This window comes from Chelonia mydas, chromosome 9 (assembly GCF_015237465.2).
Source record: "Chelonia mydas isolate rCheMyd1 chromosome 9, rCheMyd1.pri.v2, whole genome shotgun sequence".
Taxonomy (NCBI): Eukaryota; Metazoa; Chordata; order Testudines; family Cheloniidae; genus Chelonia; species Chelonia mydas.
This window is the reverse complement of record NC_057855.1, coordinates 10,002,501-10,027,624: the sequence shown is the minus strand read 5'-3', so window position 1 is coordinate 10,027,624 and position 25,124 is coordinate 10,002,501. Positions and strand designations below refer to the sequence as shown.

The 25,124-nt window shown below is 42.0% G+C and overlaps 1 long non-coding RNA gene across 1 annotated transcript in view; it reads left to right on the top strand.

Moving 5' to 3' along the window:
• Positions 1–25,124, top strand: part of LOC122461793 — a 170,263-nt gene that overhangs the window by 66,649 nt on the left and 78,490 nt on the right. Inside the window, exon 2 of the long non-coding RNA XR_006283972.1 lies at positions 9,113–9,261. This is a non-coding gene — a long non-coding RNA (uncharacterized LOC122461793). The remainder of the gene's footprint in view (positions 1–9,112; positions 9,262–25,124) is intronic.

Here is a 25,124-nt window from a genome sequence, read left to right as displayed (position 1 = left end):
TGTTGTTAATTTGCAATATTGTATTTGGCAGCCATAAACAAAAGTATTTCGTTTGTTTTCCTTTTTCTTTTCACACCTTTATGTTAAAGGAAAGAGAGATTACAGGCATGTGGGGCATGTGGAGAAGGCAAGGGGGTTAGAAGGTCTCAGTGGACACAAAAGCTCTTTAAGGTATTTGAATAGTAATGTCTACTGCCTTTACAAGATGAGATAAAAGTAAGCCTTTATAATAGCATTAATAAGGAATATTAGAATACACGCCATGTCTACCATGTGTCCCATTATCCGTGTTGTGCTAGTAGATGGAAAAATTACAAATTTGAGTCTGGTACTGAAGGCATCAGTCATCGTGACTCTTTTTGCTAGTAAAATATGTGATTCTAGCACACATTAGCCATAGGAGGCTGGATTTTCAAGTGGAAGTGAAGTTTTCAGATGTATAAAAGCTGGGCCATTTTGTGTGCAAGCACAGGCTGAATTAGGCTTGTGCGCTACAGTCAAAGCCGTGGCAAGGACCATCTCCAACAGGTAATCCCCTGTTAAGCAGCCACTTCTAAAAAGTCCCACTTTTTCCAGTACACGTTAACTTGACCATCACTTAAAGGCTTCCTCCATAATTAGTTTATTTGTATGAAGCAATAACCACAAGTCCCAATCAGGCTCAAGGCCCCATTCTGCTGGTTGCCATACAAACATATAGAGTCAGAGATTCATTACCCCAGTGAGCTTAGGTCAAGATACAAGTGGGGGTAAGTAGCAATTGGAAGACAAGGGTAAGAGTGATAGAAACTCATGGTTCTTATGCTTATATAGACTAGCTATATGCCTGGTGGCTAATAAATCCTGGGACCAACACTGCCAGCTAATAAAGACAGTTTGAAAGTATGGATGGATGAACTATTTCAACTGCATAGAAGTAATAGTCTGTTTTTCTTCTGTAAACCAGAACATCCCATTCTTCACATCCAGGGAATTTAGTCTGTGGAAGAGAAGAATGGGGGGGAGGGGGTGGATTTGATAGCTGCTTTCAACTACCTGAAAGGGGGTTCCAAAGAGGATGGGTCTAGACTGTCCTCAGTGGTAGCAGATGACAGAACAAGGAGTAATGGTCTCAAGTTGCAGTGGGGGAGGTTTAGGTTGGATATTAGGAAAAACTTTTTCACTAGGAGGGTGATAAAGCACTGGAATGCATTACCTAGGGAGGTGGTGGAATCTCCTTCCTTTGAGGTTTTTAAGGTCAGGCTTGACAAAGCCCTGGCTGGGAAGATTTAGTTGGGGATTGGTCCTGCTTTGAGCAGGGTGTTGGACTAGATGACCTCCTGAGGTCCCTTCCAACCCTGATATTCTATGATTCTATGAGTCTAACATCTTATACCACCCAAAATGTGTATTACTCTCTTTCCTCTGATCTGCCTGCTGCTGGCTTCAAAGGAGTCAAACTAGGGATGAATTTACCCCCATGATTTTAAAACTACTAACCTCTAATTGTTCTCTTCCCATTCTTCCTACTCCCCCTGACAATGTTAGGTAATAAATTTGTCTCTGTTTTCTGTTGCAAAAAATCTAGCAACCCATGGCCATTGATTTGAAAGGATTTACACCTGTTGTTAAGCTTGGCCCTGATATTTATCCCTCTACTCTCTTCAGTAAATAGACATGAAGCTAATAATTAATTCCCAGCACCACATTCCCTACTCCTTACAATAGATTCACATTAACCTTTAAGGGTCCTTTGGGGGGCACTTAGCTGAAGAGATTTAGCTGGGGCATGTGTAAGCACCCAAACTTTGGGTCCCTGATCCAAACCAAATAATGGCTGTTTGTTCCTGGGAATCAGCCAGCCCAAGGCTACCTAGGCCTGCAGAAGCAGTAATTGCACCTGGAAAGGGAATACAGGGACTTCAGATCCGTCCTCTTCCTACCCCTCTAGGGTGTTTCATGTACCATGTGCTGGGTGATAACATGAGAGGGCTCCATGTTTCTAAAACTAAACTGGCTCTTTATTAAGAGAACTATTGACCTAGGTGCTGTTGCTACAGCTAGAATTCCAGGCAGGTGCACAGAGACTGGCCTCCGGGTGACTCCCTTAAACTCTACCCTCCTGCAACCTATGTTCCTCTCTTCAAGTTCCATGCAGGTTATTACACAGGGGCCCTGCAGTTGCTTGGTGCAGCAACAAAAGTGCTCAGGACAGACTTCAGGTCATGCAGTGATATAGCACCTTTCCCGGGCAGCCTGAGATTGAGGTGGGGGTCCTCTTTTATGGAGCTCTGACCGGACTTACAACAGTCCTCCGGCAGGACTGCTGTTGTGGTGGGAGGCAATGATTGTGTAACAAGCAAACCGTACCTTCACTGCAGCTGCTCCTGTGGGTGCAGGGGAGGCAGATTGCACTTCCCTGTGCCCACAAAGGAGAATCTAGCCCCCTTCAAACTTTTCCAGGTTCACTCCCATTGCTGTTGAAAAGTCACAGTCCCAGGAACTGTACTTTACCTCCAGTTTATCCACGTGTCATAGAATGAAACTGTGACACTTATCAGGCCTAACGTTCCTATTTATATATTTAACCATTAACACACACACATCCCGTTCCCCCCCCCCCACACACACACACAAAAGATACATTAGAAGAACAAGCTGTGTGAATCCCATTAACATTAATGGGAGTTGTTCTCCCTAAAACCCCATGTATCTCGTTAAAATATACCTATTAGTGTCAGGCTGAAACCTACAAAACCCAGGAGTTTCTGAGTTAAAGCTGAAACTTCATCATTAACTTATCCCATTGTGCCTAGGTATTGCAACACCTTTTAACTTCTCAGATTCAAAGGTAACTTTTCTCCATTGAACTTAAAACAGATCTGCTTTGATAATACAGTAGGCTCTGCTGTAGTTAACACACACTTTTACTCTTGATCATATTGGAAATGTTTTCTGTCTCAGTCAACCAATATAAAATAAAGAGAGACAATGCAGTCAAAATAGCTTTTAGCACCCCCTCCCCCGCCCCCTCCCCCGGCCCCATGAGAATTGGGATATGAAATATAAACATACTAAAGTCATCTGCAAAAACATTGCAGCTCAAAACATCTAGTTCATCTAGTCTTCTAGCTCAAAACATTGCAGCATGACCATTGAAAGCGCTAGTCATTACTCTGGTATTACAGCTAGGAGTTCTATGTTAACAAATTACCCCAAACCACTCAAGGGAATATGTACCTAATGGGATGTTAGGCTGTAAGGACCAAATGATTCTTATTTACGCTAAGCCCACCCTATAGCACTGTGGTAGCGCAAAGGGGCCTTATAATGGGTGTAGATCCAGTTCTACTCTACAGCCTTGTGTCAGTCAGGGGTGTGATGAGGTGTGATTTGTGACCGACATAGCTGTGCCAGCAAAAGCCTCTCGTGTACTGGCAAAAACTGTGCTTTTGCTGGCATGGTTTATTTTGCCCCAGGGAGTGGGGGGTTTATGAGCTGGAATGAGCTATACAGTTTTGTTGGTACAAGCCGCATCCACATTAGGAGCTCTTTGCCGGTATGGTAAACCGGTATAACTATGCCAGCAAAATGCTCCTAGTGTAGGTACGGCCTGAATGTAACTTGCTCCCCGTTTAAGGCCTCCATAGTCTGCCTGAGTTTAAAAGGCCTGAATGTAAATGGAGAGATTAGGTCCAAACGTTCTGTTTTCTTAGGGAGTATGTCCATCAAAAAATGTTGTCTTGTAGCTGGGTCTGTTATGCAGTCTTGTTATGCAGTCTTGTAGCCGGGTCTGTCCCAGGATATTAGAGAGACAAGGTGAGTGAGGTAATCTCTTTTATTGGTCCAACTTCTCAGCAAAAAATGGACGTGCATACAACCTCACTCCAGTCAATTTCAGTTTCTTCTTTAGGGTGGGAATAATTCTTTATCTTATGCTTCAAGTTAGAGCTGATGGGCAAGAATAACCTTAGATACAAACAGGAAAAGAAAGTAATTACACAGTACATGTGTGTATTTTTCTCTCTAGTGTGGACATCTGTTTTAACATATTACAAATACATTTTCTGAACTCAAGGTCTCTAACTGTTGCTTGTTAACCTGTGGCAGTATTCCTTATCTTAATAGAACGAGATCCCAGCTAGACCTAGTGCAAGAGTTTGTTCGGTCAGGAGGAACTCTGGTAGGGCTTCTTCCAGTAGCTTAACCATTAACAATAAGCAGTGAAATGAGTCATCTGTACTTTATTTTTAATTTGAGCTGCAGTGAGCTCAAGCTTGAGATCTGTTTTTCCCGCAGAGTCCTGAGCGGAAATCGTCAGCATTCTCCTGATACTAGCTGTGCATGTATTTCTGTAAAGCAACAGTGTTACATTGTTGGGGATACAAACAGCAGAGCAAAACCTAACACCATTTAAAGATTCTCGTGGGCAGGTTAGCATAATTCATATTGGTTTAGTTTGCTCAGAGCCATTTTCTTCATCCCTATTTTTGTTTTTGTTATTAATGGCCAGAAGGATGAGAGGCAGTGTTGGGGGTGGGGATGAGGGGGACATATTTAAACAAGGGGAGATATTTGTTTTAAATTTATCCTGTAGTGCTTTAGATGCGTCTTTCCTTAACAGCTTTACATTTTTGTCTGCTTGAACCTCATGTAATAATAAACCCATTGGCTCTTCCTTTAAACTCATTTTGCATCTAGCTCATGAACAAATCAAGTACTTTCCTGTAGAAAACAAAGTGCTGATGACTAATAATCTCTAATACCTGCAAATCCATTCAAGTACACACATGCCAATATGTAATTGAATGTTATTAACATTATTAAAATGAGGACTAAATCCAGTGTTAATGCTGGATGAAACAACTTCTCTGGCTGTAATGATGTTGCAGTAGATCTGGTGTGCAAATAAATACGGTGGCTTTAAAGAAAGTCAATTTCTAAACTGTATTGCAAAACAGCTGAAAAATAAGTAGTTGTGATGTTATGGTATTTTGGGTGATTTATACAAATGTTAATGGCAAAACTCAATGGAACTTTGTTTCTGCTAAAGTTGCTGGAAGATGTTGTTTAGCTGCACGGTATAAAATATTTTTTTTAAAGTTTATATATGCATCATGGTCTAGTACATAAGGAGCCAGGAGACCTGGATTCTGTTCATAGTGTGACCACTAACTTGCTATGTAACCTTGGCCACTTCATCTTTCCCTGCCTCTATTTCCCCTCCCATCCTTTATCTGGCTTGTCTATTTATTAACAATGCCTAGCTCTTATATAGATTTTTTCATCGGGAGATTTCAAACTGCTTTGCAAAGAAGGTCAGTGGCACTATCCCCGTTTTAAAAATGAGGAAACTGAGGCACAGAGAGGGAAAGTGACTTCAAAGAATCATAGAATATCAGGGTTGGAAGGGACCTCAGGAGGTCTAGTCCAACCCCCTGCTCAAAGCAGGATGAATCCCCAATTTTTGCCCTAGATCCCTAAATGGCCCCCTCAAGGATTGAACTGACAACCCTGGGTTTAGCAGGCCAATGCTCAAACCACTGAGCTATCCCTCCCCCCAAGACTTGCCCAAGTTCACCCAGAAGGTCGGTGGCCGAGCCAGGATTAGAACCCTAGTCTGCTGAGTTCCTGTCCAGTGCTCTATCCAGTTGGCAACACTGCCTCCCTATTTAGTTTGGAAGCTCTTTGGGGCAGGAGCTCTCTCACTACATATTTGTTTTCAATGCAGAATTGAGCTTCAGTTTGAGACCCTGACTGTTGGCCCAGTTGCAACATTTAGTATATGTATACGCTTGTCTCCCTCTGATGCTTGTTGGCTATTATAACTGCTCCCCATTTACAAATGAATCTGAATGGATTGGGCTAGTCCAGGAGTGGCAAAACTGACCCTCCGAGCTGCCTACAATAATCTTCAGAAGTTTGAGAGTCACAAGACATGCACAACCTGCTCTATGGGGTGGCGCCTGCCGGGGCGTGGGGCTTCTGCCCCGATGCACCGCCCCCCGCCGCACAGGGCTAAAGCCCTTATATTCCCCCTTCCTGCAGCGCAGAAGCCCCTAGTCCCACCACCCTGTTGCAGGGCAGAAGCCCTGAGCTCCCTCCCCCACACCCAGTCTGGTAAGCAGAGAATGGGGTGGTGTGGGGGGCGGGGAGGCTCAGAGAACCGCACTTTAACTGTAAAAGAGCCGCATGCAGCTCACGAACCACAGTTTGGCCATTCCTGGGCTAGGCCTAATGAGTGTGCAGGGCATTTGTTTTGATTTTTGCTACTTTTATATGAATAGTTCATGTGGTGACTGGATCTGGTGGCTAGTGAGTGACCAAAACATTAATGCTGAAAGGGTGGAGGGCCACTAGAGTGCAGTCAGGGTGATGGCACCCATTAGGCGCGTGCAGCTTGGGCCTAGGTTGTTCCTGTTGCTTTTGAGAGGCAGGTGGTGCTGCACCGTTTTAGTGAGAGCTCAGAACAGCAGCAGCAAGGGAAGCTGAGTGGGCAGAGTGACCCTCCGCCCAATCTGTTTGACTTGCATATGGTTAGTAGGTGCAACTACGCTGGCTAACCTAGGGAAGGAGCTGCAGTTGCATGCTGGTTGTTCATGACTGCTGGCAGTTGTTTGCAGGCTGGATGAGCAGTGTGCAGGCCAGCAGAGAAGGCCGAAGTAAATTCTGAAGGAGAGGTGAGGGACTGAGAAAAGAGAAGCAGAGTTTGTCAAGGAAAGCGAGTACTGCGAAAACAAAGGGTTGTAACTCGGTGGTATCGCTGCATCACTGTGTTTCCTGAGCTCTCATTGAAGCAATGCAAGGGTTAAGAAGATGATGATGGCATGCAATTTGGGGACCTGCTGGTACTCAGTGCATTGATCTGACCCAGGATGCAGCAACTTAATCTTTCTGCCACCAAAGAACAACCTCCTGATGAGACCATTTTATTTCATTTGGTACCTTTCGTACATCCCTAAATATTCCACAGAGTTAAATAATGCAGTTACAAAGCTAAGCACAGAGATATGAGCAGGTAGAGAGGAATTAGTTACTGTAGGACACTGAGGAAGGATGACTTTTCAGGGGAGACTAGAAGTCAGATGGGGAGTTGAGGAGGTAGAGAGATACAGGAGGGCTATTCCAGATTAAAGGAGCCAGACAGCAGAATCCCTTCAAAGCAGCAGTGGTGAGACTGTGGAGGAGCAGAGGGGTGGCCAGGGATAGGCAAGTGGGAAAAAGGAGTGCAGGAAGGCAAGGCGTGAGGTAGATTGGCTTGAAGAGTTTAAAATCACTAGTGAAGTAGGCCCGGAAATGAATGGAGGAACCACTGGAGTTTTAAAGCTACATTATGGTAGCAGGTGTGTTAAGAGGACAAGAAGACACTGGAACTGCTCTTTGTCCCAACACACAAGGAAGCTAGAGTTTGGCTTCCAGTAGTTCGACCCACAAAGAGCAAATGGCTTGTATTTATTTCCCACCTCAGAAGGGGCATATCTGACCAAGGTTGAGGGCATAGCTATAGCCCTTCTTCACACTGCAATTAGTGGATTGCCAGTACTGGCTACAAACGTAGCAAGTCCTCTGCTCACTGTGCTTCCCTGACACCCATGCTTATTAAGCCTTGCAAAGGCCTAGCGCTCCGAGAGGCTACTGCTCTCCCACCTGTCCATTTGGTCCTGACAGCGTTGCTCGTTGTTGTAAAAGCGTAATAGAGCCCTTAATATTTTAAAGCACCGCAGGGGCTTGTTCAAGGATGTTGTTGGGCAGGTTTTCTAGGATGGCATTGCTGATGACTTGGGACAGGGCCAGAGGACCTTATATTCAGCTGGTGCAAATGAACTGGTGTAAATGAATAGGGGCTATGCCAATTTATACCAGCCGAGTGTCTGCTCCTTTGTCTTCACCTGTGTCTGTGAGGTAGGCTCATCTTTGGTGCTATATACACAAACTAATTAAAATAATAGAAATAAATAATACAATTAATACAACTTAGTATCACCCACTAGGCAATTTTTATGCAGCAAACATTAAAAAGGCAAATTCCTGGTTGTTTTGGTCGCCCAGTCTTTCTCTCTCATCTAGCTTGCGCTAGTGAAACCGAGTGACTGACTAGTTGATGAACTACATTCAAGAGTCACTAAGCAGCTGTTCGGAGTTCAGCTGTTGTTACTGCAGATTTGCTGGCGTCTGTGTATGGAATATAACATCTTTGTGTGGAAGAACTTCTGAGCTCCCGAAGGCACCTGAAAATCACTTGGTTTCCTTGCCTCTTCGCTGGCTTGAATTATGTTTTTGCTCTAATTGAAACCAATATTTATTTGATACGATCTTTTAATTAAACAATGTAATTTATATTAATCCATTGAATAATTTGGCTAATTGCTTCCAGACTGATTGTATCTCAGGCTGTTTTCTTTCAAATTATTTCAATCTGAGTGGTTATCTACAAACAAACAAATGAACCATAAGTGAAGAAAAGATCTTACTGTACTGCTGGTTTTTAGGCTCTTTGTTAGAATAAAATCACTGTGGCCCCGATTCAGCAAAACTCTTAAATCCATGAGCAATGCCATCCCTGTTCAGCAACATGTGGTTAAGCACTTTGCTGACACAGGACCTGAATGATGAGAAGCCAAATTTTGCACTGGAACCATGTGACTTAAATGATTGTTCACAGACTACAAATAATGAAGAGCAAATAGTCAAAAGTGATCACTTTGTGCCCACCCTATGGGCTGAAAATCGTTTATCAAAATTATGAATAGCATTCATTCATCCAGTCTGTGAAATACTTGAGAACAGAAAAACTGGCTAAAAGTTTCAGGTAATTTAGTCACAATTCCAATTCACACATTTCACTACAGTTTGGCCAGCTGTAGTTAAAATAATCTGTAACAGAATCCCCATGATGCCTGTACTCCATGGAGAAGTTTAGAAAGGATTCAGAGAATTAAAAAGAATTGTAACTCCTCTTCTTTTGATTGCTAATTATTGCCCTCTCCTTAAGATGTAATACACAATTCAAACTAGGAAACTTCCTGACTAGATATGAAAATATGCATGTCAGAATAAGGAACTAAGTGAGAAATCGTAGTTAGTACTACAAAGGTGTTAGCTAATTTTTAAGAATAAAATAATTTCATTGCAGGTTTGTGAAGGTTCTGAGATTTTACAAGAGCCACCTCTACCGACTGCCAGTAACACACCTATCAACTTGAAACCTTCATGCCAACCTGGACTCAGCATCAGGAACCATAATGAGATCAGAGATACAGATTACAGCAAAATACAGTCCAGGTATGTGTTAAGTATTTGCCAAAGGTATGTTTCAGAGTAGCAGCTGTGTTAGTCTGTGTCCGCAAAAAGAAAAGGAGTACTTGTGGCACCTTAGAAACTAACAAATTTATTTGAGCATAAGCTTTCGTGAGCTACAGCTCACTTCATTGGATACATTCAGTAGCTCACGAAAGCTTATGCTCAAATAAATTTGTTAGTCTCTAAGGTGCCACAAGTCCTTCTTTTCTTTTTCCAAGGGTATGTGTTAGCATCACTAACCAGGATGGATTGTGGATGGGGATGTGTTGGAGGCTTGCTCTCAGGGGCCAGTGATACCTGATGCATATTTCACTACCTACATGTTGTTTACTCATTGCATAATAGAGGCTCTGGACATGTCTGGTCATATGATTCTATGATGATAACCCGGATATCTTCTTGGCATCTCTCACACATGCTTGCTTCGCTGTGCTCAGTAGTTGTCATGGTCATAATCATGCATGTTCATTGTTCATATTCCCAATGTGGGAACTGTCCCAATGTTTGATGGTGTATCTGATGGTTGCATAAATGGCCGGTGAGGTCCTCCAGTTCTGTGTTACTCTATAACTTCCAAATTGATGACACTAAGACGCACAAACTTGGGCTGCTGAGCACAGGTGGTCATTATGTGAGTAGCTTCCATTTTCATTTGTGTCACTGATTGCCTAGTGTGGATCCCTGAATGCGGTCTTGTTTCATGCCGGACATGGTATGCTGTTGTTTGATCGTGTGTCATTCGCCATGAGCCATCAAGGAGCAACATATTACATGAGTTATAGCAACAGCCCTCATCCACATGTGGACACGATGCACTTCTTTATACATTGCCCGCTGATGACTCTGCATCTGGCCTGTCATGGGACCTTTGGATAAGCCAGATTTCGACAGTGCTTCCCATTTTTGTTCAGATGTTTGGATATTTCTTTTTCGTCCATGCTCTGCTGAACTGACCTAGACAATCATACTCCTCCCTTTAGCTGTTTTAATAAATGTAATTGTGTAACTTCTGAGTCTGTTTCTTAGATAGTGTTTCCTGTAAACCATGGTTGGGTTTTAGAATGATTGCTTACTTCCTTGTTTTGTCTTGTATTTCTATTTTCTGACACTAATTACTGGCGATATGATTAATGCTCCACATACTGGTAGCTTTGTTCCTTCAGTTTTTGTGATAATGCTAATGAATCCAATTATGAAAAAAATACCTTCAGTCCTGATCATGTGTCATATTTCTGGCTCTTTCAATATTCCTTTCTCAAAAGCAGAGACAATTTAAAAGCTGACCAATTAGTGATGTATTTGTGCAACTTGAGGTACAGAAACTTTTAGTCTGGGTATCACTGTTGGAAATACTGACTGTTTTTAAGAGGATGACTATAAACTGTAACCCATTATATTGATTTTGATACAGGATAAATGTAAAGGCTGTAAGACCATTCCATTTTTTTCATATGGAAGTATGATTGAGGGAGTTAAGATGAATTCTTAAATCAGATTCCTTTTTTAAATGTTGAAGTTTTCAATCAACTTGTGGTTCAGCCACTGCAGGAGCTTGTTAGGTTGGGTGTTGGGGTGCTTAATTTTAAACACATGGAGCCAGATCCTCGGCTGGTGCAAATCATAATTGCTCCATTAACTTTAGAGCAGATGACGATCTGGTCCATAATAGCAGTTTGGGAGAAGATGAGAGAAAACAAACCACATGTGATTGATGTGAGTCACATCACGTAATGCACTAAGGCATTCAGATACTACAATGATCAGGGTGGTACAAGAACCTGTATAGAATAGAATAGTAGTTACTTTTAGTTCACTTTGGTTTATTCTTACAGCATTCATTTTCTTTGCAAAATCAATAATGGTCAATATTTCTGGAAGTGTTGAAGTGCCTTGCTGATATCAGGTTGTGGATGCAATCTACCATTGCACAATAGCGGTTAGTCAATTGTACATCCTTTTTTTAAAAAAAAAAAAGTGAGTGCATTTTAAACTTGTTTCAAGAAAATTATTTTCAAGAGTTACAATTGTAGTTCTTATCTTTGCCATAACTTCATTTTGCTTGCAACATTTAGAGCTAAAGTTTGCCTCTGAGGGGGTGGCAAGAACAGCCCTTCGCGCAATATTTTGGTACAGTATGTCCGAGATTCCTCAGGATCTTGCTGATCCTGAAAAAATCCCGCAATTCTGAACAGAAATCTAACAAGAACGGTTCCATGAGATTTTGGTGCCATTGAATGCAAACATGCAACTCAGCCCTAGTTCTCATTTGGCTTCATATCCAACTGCCTACCCTTAAACCTAAGTCTATTCAAGTTCCAAATCCAAACATCGCTTCTCTGGCGCATCAGCAAAGCTATGTAAATATGCAAAGTGGGAAATCTTGCTGTGTAGAGGCAGCATAGTCCAGTGGATATAGCACTGGACTGGGAGATCCATCCTTGGCTCTGCCACTGATCTGCTGTGTGACCTTGGGGAGGTCACTTCACCTTTCTGTGCCTGTTTCCCCTTGTTTTGTCTATTTAGATTGTAAACTTTCTGAGTAGAGGAATGTCTCTGATTTTATGTTTGTACAGGGCATACCACAGTGAGGCCCCAGTCTTGGCTGGGGAGTCTAGATACTACCGTAGTATGAATAATAAATAAGTGGTGGCAGAATATGGATCTTTGCAGGTCAGCTTCCCGTTGGGAGCAGAAACAGGTGATGTGGAATCAAACATTTTCGAGTGTAATTAGTTTATTTAGAAAACGTACGCAAGTCCCACTTTTTTGAATAGGGATAGCAACAACCTGCACACCAGCAACTCTTCCTTGTAGAAACCTTAGGTCAGGTACTGCTGCCCCCTCCTCAGAAGCAGCTGTCTTGTGACTTGTGTCTCTCTGCAGTGCCTCTCCTAAGTCTCTTTAACTGCTTAACACACTCTGTGGCTCCATCTACATGACAGCACTTACAGTGGCGCAGCTGCAGCGCTTGGGGGGGTGGAAGCTCTAAGCCGACGGTAAAGAGTTCACCCGCCGACACAGTGCTGTGTACACCGCAGCGTAGGTCGGCATAACTTATCTCGCTTTATGCCTCGTTTCCTCCGTCAGCCTTTCCTTCCCTGCACTTTTCACCTAGCTTTCCAATACAAAGGAAGCTCAGAAGAGTCCAGGGACCCAGACGGAGAAGAGTTTAGCCCGCACAATACCCCTTAATGACTTTTTGGGTGTGGTTACTTCATGGCATCTTTGACATGGTCCACACGCAGTTATTGTACTGCTAAAACTATTTCAGCTAGGGATGTGATTTCTTTTGAAGTGAACTAGTTATGGTACAGACCCCAGTGTGGGGACAATTTTACCACCACAAAGGGGCCTTATATCAGTATAGTTTAGTTTTCTTCCAGTACTGGAATAAGCTATACTGGCATAAGCACCTTTATAGCAGTATAATTGTGTCCATACTGGGGCAAGAGGGGGGAGATTGTATCATTTTAACTATACCAATATAATTAAAGCAGTACAACTTTTGTGTATAGACAATCCCTTTAACTCCTTCAGTGGGGAGTTTCATCTTGGGTGCTTACATATTATCAGCCCCAAATGCACAAGCCATTAGCACCTTTTGCCATTACAATAATACATAGGTTTTTGTTTTGTTTGTTTTCCAAACTCCCTATACTTAGTTATGTGATTCACAAATAAGGCTCAAAAGTTGCATGTGCTAATTAAACGCTAATAGTTAAATCATTGGAACGACTCTGTTTCATGCTTTTTAATTACCTTCTATGCATTATTGCAATAATAATTCATCAGTTTGCGCAACACAGGCTGATTAATGAATAAAGGCAGAAATCAAGAAAAAAATGTAAATATGGGGGCCTGATTCCTAACTGCCAAAGCAGTTGCAGTTTTCACCTGTTTTGTATGGGGTAAATGATGATGCATGTTGCAAGACGGTGGAGATTCAGGTCACATAATCTCTTGCACTGTTCAAATAACTGAGTTTAAAACCTGATTACTGGCTAATGAAAGCTCTTGCAAAAATGTTAGTCTTGATTTCCCAATCCAAGCCCTGTGAGAAGACCCAGCCGTTTAAGAAGGGTGTCATTCAAGCTTATTCTTTCAATCAGACTCTGTTTCATCACAGATCTTTGCCAAAACTTGAATCTACTCCTGTCAGTTTAACTATCCCCATAAAATAAACTGGCATTTCTTCTACAAAGTGAAAAACTGCCAAAAGGCATTGTTAGTGGGGGAGGGGGGGGGAGGAATGAAACAACTCCCCCAAGTTAAATGCCAAGCACACCTACATAATTTTTAATTAGCCCATAGAAAAACAAGATATTTATAGCTGTATTAAGCCATAGTGCTCATTTACCCTGGAGGCAGTACACTCATTGTAGAAATGGATTCATAATCACTTATGCCGATTTCCATGAGGTTTTTATGGTTTACTTTAATAAATATGACATATGCTAATGATTTTTAAGGAAAACAAATCTCAAAGCATGTTGTTAATACGCTGTGTGAGATGCAGCACCGTTACTGTCCCGATTGTATCAGCTTCATGCTTTGATTACCTTCTAATGTATTTTTTCCTTGTCTGCATTTAAGAATTGTCGAGATCTCTGCTCAGCACCGATTTAACGATCTTATCTTGATTAACACATTTTTAATCAAACTTCAAAAATATATACTTTGAAACAAATTTTAAAAAGTTGCTCTTAACAGAAAGTGGACATTTAGCCAATCATCCCTGGGGATGCTGTTCTATCATCTGAGATAGAAGTGATGGATAAGCTAGATACAACCCACACCTTACACAGGGCTATTCATAAATAAAGCTCATGAGACTGACAGTGGACCTGAGACCCCTTTGCTCAGCCTGTTGTGCTAGACACTGTACAAACACAGAACAAGATGATGGGGCAGGAAATATCTTTTTGTTCTGTTTGTACAAGAGCCAGCACCACAGGGCCCTGGCCCATAACTGGGGCTCCTAGGCACTACTGAAATACAAATAATAGTTAATACTAAGGTCCAAGCAGATTTTCAATCTGTGTCCTCATAGGAGTCCAGATACTGCTCTGTCCCTACTCTTCCTAAAAGTTGTGGTGTGCCCCCCAGGGGTAGGGGAGAAAGTGGGGCTGTTCACCCATTTCCCCCAGGCACCGACCTGCAGAGCAGGAGCAGGCTGCATTTCCTGACAGGGCACCTCAATGGGCACACACTGCACTACATGCTGGGGGGTTCAGGGAGGCAGCATGCCTGCCCCGGTGTAGACAGATATGCAAGGTGGGGAGAGCAGAGCAAGGAGCCACTTCCCATCTCCCCATATGTCCCTAAGTAAGGGCCAGCCACAGTATGGTTGTGGAGACCAGTTCCTACTCCCTCCTAGCACCACTTTGGATGCTACCTGCCTGAAAGGAAGCAGGGTCAGAGGAGGGCAGTGATCCTTAGGCAAACTTGAGGGTGCCTGGGGCACAGTGTAACCCAGAGTAGCACAGAAGAAAATCCTGTCTTGGTGAGCACGTAGGTGGCCCTTTCCATGTCAAATCCCACTAACTCCATAACAATTACAGACTACAGCTCCCCAGTTCCCATGAGCAGCTTCAATTCTAGGATGTAGAAAAGATATTTCTTCATTCTTATGCCTGTAACAGGGCGGCCTGTCCTTTAATGGGACAATTAACCCTGCTCAGTGACACTTGGACTGGATGTTGGGCTTACAAATAAGAAGGCCCAGCAGTTAATACAGGCTGACTTGGAAGGAGAACAGACAGACTGCTCCTGCTTGGGGGGGGGGGGGGGGAGACGAGGGGTAAGAAGCCTGGGTGAAAGCCATGAGCTGTCCCAGGACTGTAGCTGGCCCAGAGCCCTTTGTAGGAGGTTGGGCCTGGACCAGATTGTTGAGTTGACCAGAGCCTAAGCACCTGTTTGTAGACGCTGAGTCAGGCTGTTTCAGCTGAGGCCCCCCTGCAAGGAAGCGGGGCTGGATCTGAGTTTATTGGATTTTGTCGGAAGGACTCCATTATCCCGAAGGGATTGAACTCTCTAAGCTGGCTTAGCTGGAGGGCCAAGTCATATCTACCACTGGAGACTATGCAGAAGAGCGTGGTGGGGAAGCTGAGGCAGAGTAGCGCAGTGCCACACGGTGCCATTAAGGAGCACCCTGGGGGCAGTGAGTTGTACAATGTTCTTTGAGTGGTATGTTTTTAAGCAACTCCATTTCTCCATGAACTGCCCCAACACCCTTATTTTCAGGAGTTTATAACTTAGCTGTAAAAAAGTGCTGGAAGTGCAACCTCTGGTGAATAAACCATCAACAGTAGTGTAGAGTCTGTGGTGGTTGGCATTGCTTGGCCAGAGTTCTGTTCTCCTGTTGGGTGGCTGCTGGTGACATCTCTGCATATGAGTTGCAGTTGTACAAACTGTGATACCAAATTAAAAACTTCTAACAATGGGGAGGAAATCTGGGATAAAACAGAATGCTTTCAACTTCCATAGTCTGCTGATGCCATTTTTCTCCTGTGAGTCTGGAGTGAGTTGTGACCAGAGGTAGATGAGTTCAGATCTTTGTCCAGTATTTTTACTTTTTTATTTCTTTACATCCTTATCTGAAATAGTCCCTCTGAACTGCTTCGCTTATCTGGCCTTTTACTTTTACAATCTTCAGGGGCAACTCTTAAGTAGTTCTTACTAAGTGCTTGTCTTCCCTACGGGGGTAAGTCAACCTACATTATACTACTCCAGCTACGGGAATAATGTAGTTGGAGTCGACGTAGCTTAGGTCGCTTTACCCCGTGTCTTCCCTGCGCTGCATTGATGGGAGACACTCTCCGGTCGACTTCCCTTACTCTTCTCGCGGAGCTGGAGTACCGGGGTCGTCCAGAGAGCGCTCTGCTGTCAATTTAGCAGGTTTTCAGTAGACCTGCTAAATCAACCCCTGCTGCATTGATTGCAGCAGTGTCTATCTCCCCGTAGTGAAGACAAGAAGTCACTCGTGCAAGCAGTCCCATTGATTTTAACAGGACTAATTGGTTGAGAGAGAATAGCAGGGTGATGTCTTTACTTTGTTTCTTGTTCCATCAGGTGCAAGAAAGACCAATCAATTCAAATTATAAGGAGGAGCTAACTTGACTCTGTTACCGTTAGCGGGGTGGGGGGTGTTGAATTACATCAGTGTAAATATACAGTACTGTAGTCTCAGAGATCAGAATCTGGCTCCACAATTTAGCAAATCTTTTGAAATGGTAACCATGCAAAAGACTAATCTACATGGTGTAATAATGAAGGAGATGAGGGGCAGTTGCTTGAGTGTAGGAAGAACTAGGTTTTACATCTGAGGTACAGAGTACGTGTAAGCAGAAACAGCTGGAAGTTCATGACGTCTGGAGATGATTTACAGTGTGGCATAGATCAAGGAGCACTACTGGGAGGCCTGATTCTGTTCACTTTATATGTTAATAGCCTTAAAGTAGAAACATGAAATAGAGTGATAACATTTGGTGATGACAAAATCCTATGGGGAACAAGTTAATACAAGGTCAGAGGACTGGAAAATTCAAAATAGCTTGAATAGACTAGGAAAATGGGTAGATAAGTGGCTTATGGAATGCCATTTAGGGGAATAAAAGGTAATGAGGCCAGCACACTTGCAGTCCTTGTGCTGCCCTGTACTAGCTCCCCCAAAAGGGTGATCAAAGGAGGTAAGAAAGAAGGTGGGGCCATGGCCATTCCCCTTCTGCACCTGCAGCCAAATTAGCCAGTCATGGATGGGAGAGTCCATTGCACTACTTGGAGGAGTAACGTATGGGCAGCTTGATAGCTCCCACCTTAAAGGCACAATTGAACCCTGATTTGGAAGAAGGCAGATCAGGTCACTTTCCATCCTGAAAATCCCTGTGTGCTATTCCTGCTATTCTTATAGCTGTCTAAAAGGTGCTTCACCTTTCTCAAATGCCATGCCTCCCCTCAGTGAGGATAGCTTTCTGCTCATGAATACACAGGCTCTGGCAATGCCAAACCCACACAGAAGAAACAGTTACATAGGGCCCATGTTGTAATTCAGAAACACAACTAGGTATAGTTAAATCATCACAATGTAGAGAGCTACAAGCTGTGTGCCCTTAGGTCTGCTCCTCTGGAGGAAGTGCCTAGCACAGGGGCTTGGAATGAGTGATCTCCTATCAGTTCTGTGAGCTACATGAATTTATATCCAGCCTAGCTCAGTATAGAGGTATGAGTCATAGACATCGGTTGGCTGTTCAGTGACCTTTGTGAGGTGAGTTTGTGGCCTCGTTCCAGTTCTTACAGGGAGTTTTCCACATTGTATATGTAGATATGTGAACCTGTTTAGATAAAATCAAAGCTGATACTTTGCCCCAAACTCAAACGAGTTCTGAGGTTCAATTAAGTTTTTGGATAACTTATTTTCTCCACCACTTTATTATGCATGCTGCAATTCTTGTAGGATTTTCATCATAATCAGAAGTGGGAAGTATTGGAAATCTCATGGCACAGTCTGTTTTTGTGATCTTTTCCAGCCCAATTTTGCAGGCCCAAGAGAGAATGTACAGAGAAGAATCCAAACTTCTGGGTGTTTATCTAAAACCAACCAGATGAGGTTCACCCACCAGTATTCTCAAAAAAGTCATGACACCAAGAGACACTAAATGGCACTCTTGTTGGCAGTCTCTGTCCAATGACCAAAGATGAAATGGGTTGTGGAGACAGAACTATAACCACATACAAGCATGTGGTCCATCCTTGCAAGTTGGGCCTGGGGCTTTCTAACTTCTTTGGGAGCCTGAACTCCACAGGGGACTGTAAAAACTATGGAACAATGGTTTCTTAAATTGTCAGAATAATAAATAGTTGGGAAAATCCTGACTAACTTCCTCTCTTCTGAGAAAGCTAAAATTAACCTAATCTTAATCAGTGTATAGCTCACAACACTATTATTTTCCTATGACAAGCTGGCTATTAATAAATGTGATGGCAACCGGTACTGTCATGAACAATTAATACATACCATAGCTGTCTTGAAAATGGCCATTTTATCTAGTCTCTATCAGGAGCAGAAAGAGAGCTACACTGTGTGTGTGTGTGTGTGCATAGATTTACACACCATTGCCTTCTGTTGGATGGATTCAGAATTGTATAATGGTGTATTTTAGCTCCTCTACTGGTAAGAGTCAGAGCAGATTGAGTCTTCTTTAGCTCAAGTCATAGGATCCTGAACTTTTATAACAGAGTGATCTGAGCTTTTGTCCCTGTTAATGCTATGAAGTTCCAAGTGACCACTGTGTGAAGTTCTAGATGGTCATGGATTTATTAAAGTACTTGAGGGTTTTGGCACATCTTCACTTCAAGATTGCAAGGAATCCTTTGAAACAGAGTTCTAGTTAGAAACTTCAGCCTCAAAGATTTTTTATTACCAACATGATAATATTTTTATTGGGTAGAAAATCCTTAAATCCCAGAGTCCAATCCCCTTTAGATAAAGGACATATTGGTTATTAATCTGGTATATTTCACAATGTGTGTGTATTCTGAAACATAGTGACCACACACCATTCTCCTTCCAGCACTGCTCAAATTAACGTGACATTTTCTAATTACAAAATGATAGCTGTTTTTTTTAATTTCAAAGCTGTGGTGTACTCCTGAATTATTGTTATTTTTTTAACTACCGTACAGTAAGACTGAGAAATTGAGTTTGCTAGAACTGCTGAGTAACCCCATGAACTAATGAAGTAAACATTTGCAACAACTGTGACATGGAAATCATCCAGCCCTCCCCAGTGTACACCTGCAGAAACCTGTGATTCACCTCTGAGTCACTCTGCAAATGTTAGGAGGGCAAGGCTGACAGCAGTGTAGAGGGCTCACTCTGCTGCCAGCTCTCTCCTTCTCCCTTGGAATAATGACATTAATGACACTTCCAAATGGCTCACAGGGTCGCAAAATGAGAGATCTAAAAAATCCACGTGGCAGCCTGATTTCCTAATAGGATGCATTAAGCAGACATTGCATGTTTTACAGGCTGAAGTTGATTAGACCATAAGAGTTAAAATATGTAGCTAAAGTGGTTGGAAAATAGGTTTTGGAAGCTCAGATCAAAGCATTGCGGGGGGGGGGGGGCGATTAGATAAATAAAAAGTTGAAGCCTAACTGAGCAAATAATTGCACATCCCCTGAAAAGCACAGTTCATAGGGATTGATCAAATGTGAGTCACCCCAGGCACAGATGTCTTTCTAAGAATATTCCTTTTAATTTTCTTAATGTACATCACAAGAAAAGAGATACTGGTGGTGATCAGTGAATGTTCCTGTTTGTATAGGGAAAGACTTTAAAAATAATGGAGGCAGGGAGTGGGGGGCGGGCATGGAGGGGGAAAAACCTCTACCACCTAGAAATGGTTGTTCCTGTTCTTTAAAGGGATAGTTTTCTCTTTAACAAGCTTCTTTTTTCATTGTAGGGTACGGGGTTTCAGTTCTTCAGTGTATGCTGTAACTCCATAGCCCACATAGGAAAAATAAAAATACAAACAAAGCCAAATCTCTGATTGCTGTCTTCATTATTATGGGTCAAAACATACCTGTCTGCGGAAGTACCAACCTTAGGGATGATGAGTGCATTACAAGCAAACAAGATAGATCCATAAACTCTGAGGGTCTCCTTGCCTTGGAAAATTATCTCTGCAGGCAGGGAAAGGGTTTGGGAAGCACAAAGGAGGCAGGGGTTGCCATCTCTCAATCTATAAAAGCAGATTCAGGGAATCCTTGGAAGACGGGAACCCTAATCCATGAGAAGGGCATTCTCAGAACAGCTTCTCCGTGCAGCTGAACTGTAGCCTTGAATTTGTTAGCGTGTAAAGCATTTTTATGTAGTACCTTATTTTGTATTAACATACACAGAAATGAGACTTCAATATGTTTTATTTGCTATATACATTTAAGACAACTTGCACCATCAGATGTGATTCAGACTGAGGAGTATATTGTTCTCTTCTGTTGAACCTTTCCTCTACCTAATTAGTAAAGTGGAGTCATCAAGGGGTAAACAGGGTTAGAGCCATACTCCATCTGTCCCTTGACCACTTCAGGAGAGGTTGAGGGTGCACAGTACTTCACCACAGGTGGTGAGGACTTCAGAAGATCAGACACAAATTGATGAGTGTTGCTGGTTTCTCTCTGCGGTTGGAAAATAAAATCAGATGTTGATCTTTCAAAGAGAGAAACTTGCCAAATGAGTTGTAGATCTAGTTGAAGTTGCTTCCTTTTTACAACCTGCTCTAATGACTTGCATTACATTGGAAAAGATTAGCTCTACTTCTTATTTTAAAAATGTTTAGACTAACTGTATTACAGCCAAAGTGCCCATTCAGCTATGTGCAGAATCTTGAATGCTTATGGATCAACGTCTTAACTGATAATGCACAAGATGGGATATTAGTTGGTGTCTGCTACAGATCAGCAAATCGTGCTGGGGAACAGGATGATGGCTTCCTTGCACATCTATCTATATGGCGGTGGGGAATGTGGGGGGAAATATCTGAGTGATCGGGGGGGGGGACTTCAATTTGAGTGACACATGCTGGAGGTCTCAGGCTGCCTATACCAAAACATCCTTAGGATTTCTAAATTTTAGATATAAAAATTTCCTAACACAAAAAGTGTTGTAGCCGAAAGGGGGGAATTCTTTATTACACCTCTGCCTAAGAGATAAAGAGGAATTGATCACAGAACAAAAAATTAATGGTATCTTAGGTACAAGTGATCACGACTTTATCACATTTAGAATGAGTAAACAGAATAAAATCCAGACCAGAAGTATACTTGGTGCTGTAATAAGGCCAGTTTCACAAGCTAAAAATAACTATGAGCCAAATTAACTGGGAGGAAGAATTTAATTGGATAATTAAGAATAATTTCAGAACACCTTACTAGAGGTCCAAAAAGCCACAAGCCCATGACCGAGGAAGAAGGCTGACATGGTTTAGAGGGGAAGTGAAAGGAGCTATAGAAATAAAAAATACATATATACAACAAGTGGAAGAAAGGGAATTTGATACTAATGCATATAAATCAGAAGTTAGGAATTGTAGAAAATTGGTAAGAGAAGCAAAGTAACACAAGGAGAAGTCTATGGCCAGCAGAGTTAAGGACAATAAGAAGGAGTTTTAAAAATATATTAGGAACAAAAAGAATCCTGACGATGCTATTGGTCCATTACTAGATGGAAATGATAGAATTATCACTAAGAAAGTAGAAAAGGCAGAAGTGTTCAATAAATATTTTTGTTCGGTATTAAAGGAAAAACAGATGATATAGTCTCATCATACAGTGATAACACTCTTTTCATTCTACTGGTGTCCCTGGAGGATGTTAAACAAGAGCTACTAAAATTAGACATTTTTAAAGCAGGAGGTCCAGATGACTTGCATCCAAAAGTTTTAAAAGAGCTGGTTGAGGAGCTTATTGGACCACTAATGTTGATTTTCAATAAGTCCTGGAACCTAGGAAAGTTCCAGAAGCCTGGAAGAAAGCTGAAGTTGTGCCAGTTTTTTAAAAAGGTAAATGGGATGGCCTGGGTAATTTATAGGGCTTGTCAGCTTGACATCACTCCTGGGGAAGATAATGGAGCAACTGATACAGGACTTCATTAATTCGATTAATAAAGAACTAAAGGAGGGTAATGTAATTAATACAAATCAACATGAGTTTATGGAAAATAGATCCTGTCAAACGAACTTGGTGTCTTTTTTTTTAATGCGATTCCAGGTTTGGTTGATAAAGGTAATGGAGTTGACGTAATATACTTAGACTTGTGTAAGGCGTTTGACTTGGAACGCACAACATTTTGATGAAAAAGACTGGAACAATATCAGATTAACATGGCACACATTATATGGATTAAAAACTGGCTAACTGGTCTCAAAATGTAATTGTAAGTGGGGAATCATAATTGAATGGTGTATTTCCAGTGGAGTCCCGCAAGGATTGGTTCTCAGCTCTACGCTATTTAACATTTTTGTCAATGACCTGGAAGAAAACATAAAACCATCACTGCTTTGGTTGGCAGATGACATAAAAATAGGGGGAGTGGTAGATAAACGAAGAGGGCAGGTCACAGATACACACTACTCTGGGTGCAAGCAATTAATATGCATTTTAATATGGCTAAATGTAAATGTTCAGATCTAGGAACAAAGAATGGAGACTATACTTACAGAAAGGGGAGCTCTATTCTGAGAAGCAGTGACTCTGAAAAAGATTTAGGGGTCGTGGTGGATAATCAGCTGAACATGAGCTTCCTGTGAGATGCTGTGTGATCCAGGGAGGCATAAACATAGGCATCTGGAGAGAAGTAGAGAGCCCATCTTACCTCTATATTTGGCACAGGTGCATCCCCTGCTGCAATACTTTGTCCAGTTCTGGGGCCCACAATTCAAGAAGTATGTTGGAGAGGGTTCAGAGAAGAGCCACACAAATGATTAAAGGATTGGAAAATATGCCTTATAGTAATAGACTCAAAAAACTCAATCTGTTTAGCTTAACAGAGAAAAGGTTAAGAGTTGACTTGATTACAGTCTATAAGTAGTTACATGGGGATTCAATATTTAATAGGGGGCTCTTTAACTGGTAGAGAAAGGTATAACATGATCAAAGGCGGGGGGTGGAAGCTAGACAAATTCAGACTAGAAATATATTTTTAACAGTGAGAGTAATTAACCATTGGAACAATTTACCAAGATTTGTGGTGGATTCTCTATCACTGACAATTTTCAGATGAAGATTGGATTTTTTTAAAGAGATCTGCTCTAGGTATTATTATGTGGCCTGTGTTGTACAGGAAGCCAGACTAGATGATCACAATGATCCTTTCTGGCCTTGAAATCTACGAATATACGATGCAAGATTTACATCTATTGAACAATATAGTACACAAGGAAGAGTATACAATATAATACAAGAGAGAGAGAGCGAATGTTATTGTTGTTCTATATATGGAAAGAAGGTCTTAGCTTTCAATTACCCTCCTGACTGAGAACTCTTAATGCTGACATTTATCTGATACAGTATAAATTGCTGATGTGAATGAAAACATATGGGCCTGCATCTCTGCTGCCTTGCACCTTGTATAATCCTTTACACCAATGCAACATGGGTGGGAAATAATACCATTTCCTACCCTCTTAGCGCTGGTGTAAAGGATTTCACAAGGTGCAAGGCAGCAGCATCTCAGGCCCCACGTGTATAACTATCATGGAGCTGATTCTGATCTCACTTACACCTGTTCAACATCGGTGTGTAACTTCATTAACCTCTGTAGAGTGACTCCAAATTTACCCCAGTAGAACTGAGCTGAGAATTAGGTTAGGTACCAGCATGTGTACTGAGAAATTCTACTCTTTAAAAAAAATCTCAGCAGAGAACATATATATTAAATTTACATTTTCAGGTCATAATTAGATGTGGTGGCTGTGACCATTTCAAGGAAGAAATCAAATTACTTGCAAAAAGGAAGTAAAGAGGGAATGCATTGTTGTCACACATTGTAAAATAACTCTTGTTCAGGCCCTCATCTACAAATTTTATTTTATTTTTTTCTAAACGTGCTAGATATTTTGGGGGGGGGGAGGGTGGATAACATTCTAAAGGAAACAGATTTAACAGGATCCAGTCAGGAGTTAATTAGCTATGTATGTGACAGCCAGCCGAAGAGTAACCACTCTAATCCCCTCTTTTGTGACTTCTGTCTAGTGCAGGGCTCAGACCTGGTAAAAGTCAGTAATGCTGGCAGATTTCTGTGAAATGTACACAAAGCTGCATTTGCTAAGAATCTCTTCATGGGAATGTTCCCCAAAGCTAGGAAGAGCTGCATGTGTTCTCAGCATCCGCTGTAAATCTTTTAAATTTCAGGAATTTAGCAACAGCACTTAAAATTCTTCTTAAAATGACCTTGACAGCTTTTTTTGTTTCGGATACCTTGTGTTCCAGGGGGTCCTGTGTGTGGATACAGTGCGTTGTGAATGAAAGAAAATGATGGTGGTTACTGTAAGAGAAAAATAAAAAAACAAGGAATATAATGAGGAAGTTACTTTACGTAGAAGAAGCATGGTCCAGCAGTCAGGGCACTAGTCTGGGACTTGGGAGACCAGCGTTGAATTCCCTGCTCTGTCATAGGCATTCTGTGTGACTTTAGGAAAGTTACTTACCTCTCTCTCCCTCCAGTCCCTATCTGTAAAATGGGGATTGCATTTCCCTACCTCACAGGGGTATTGTGGGGATAAATGCATTGAAGATTATGAGGGGCTCAGGTACTGTGGTAATGGGGGCCATATAAATACCTAGGATAGATTGCACTGAAACTGATTTTGTAGCTATTTCTTGTTCAGTGCTCCCACTGAAGTCACTTTTGGTGATATCACCCATGAGCCTGATTCTGAAGTGCTAAGGCAGGCAAAGCTATTGAAGTTGAGCACTGCAGATGGAGTAGCTGAACATTTTTAAGAAAGATTATTTCTCTCCTTTCTCAAGGAAATGGGTTCAAAAACTCCTCTTGGCCAGTCACTTCTCCAGGCACTCTTTCCCCTTACTCCGGCTTCCAGGGCATGCAGTCTTCTGTGGTGGTGGTAGGATGCATAGAGGTTGTGATGTGAATCATTGTCACAGTGTGATGTAACGTCATCACACTGTGATATCTCCTCCAGGGCTGAGTCAGATCTGCACAAACCTGCAATGTTTGGACTTGGTACAATGAATTCAAGCAGTCTGGCTGAAGCAAATTCATGTGCTTTCCCAAGTGTATTACCTACTGCTGTATTGTGTTTAGTGGTTTGCCTCAAAGAAATGGG